The following is a 927-nucleotide window of genomic DNA, read 5'->3' as shown; positions in this document are numbered from 1 at the left end:
CTTGTTTTATTCCATTTTCCATCACACTTGCTCTGTCTATATATACTTCATATGCAATCACATTTAATTTATATTATGCATTGCTTTTTCAGTCACTAGCATCACCTGTATATGTGATTCATTTTCCAATAAATATGTTGCTTTGTTGTTTACTATATACCAGTATTCACTGATACCAATACATTTACTTTTAGCTATAGAGTTTATATAAATATATGTGTGTGTGTGTGTGTGTGTATACATACATATTTAAGATTTTACTTATTTATTTGAGAGAGAGTGAGTGAGAGAGAAAGAGAGCATGAGCTGGGAAGGGAGGGGCAGTGGGAGAGGGAGAAGCACACTCTCCACTAAGCAGGGAGCCCAATGTGGGGCTCCAGCCTAGGACTCTGTCTGGGATCATGACCTGAGCCAAAGGCAAATGCTTAACCGACTGAGCCACCCAGGCACTCATATATATATATATATATATATATATATATATATATATATATATATATGATTTACTTATGAGAGAGATTTACTTATGAGAGATTTACTTATGAGAGAGACAGAGGGAGAGAGAGAGCAGGGGGAGGGGCAGAGAGAGGGAGCAGACCACACCCCCTGCCCCGAGCATGGAGACGGACACAGGGCTTGATCCCAGGACCCTGATATCATGACCTGAGCTGAAATCAAGGATTGGATGCTCAACCAACTGAACCACCCAGGCACTCACATAGATTTTATATTTTATCTTCAGGTTTGGTAGACATTACTGAATATCCAGATTTTATGATTTCATGTGTAAATAAAGGGAAGTTATTTTATGTGCAAAATAATTCCTTCCCTAAAATCAACTCAAAATTAACTTTCAATGCTTTTGTGTAAAAGAGTGCATAAAACTTCCTCCAACAAAACTGGGAAGTACCATATATACCTGCCATA

Source organism: Lontra canadensis, unplaced genomic scaffold, assembly GCF_010015895.1.
Source record: "Lontra canadensis isolate GAN:19392208 unplaced genomic scaffold, GSC_riverotter_1.0 scaffold1301, whole genome shotgun sequence".
Classification (NCBI taxonomy): domain Eukaryota; kingdom Metazoa; phylum Chordata; class Mammalia; order Carnivora; family Mustelidae; genus Lontra; species Lontra canadensis.
The sequence above is the reverse complement of the archived record's forward strand: the minus strand, read 5'-3'. Positions refer to the sequence as shown.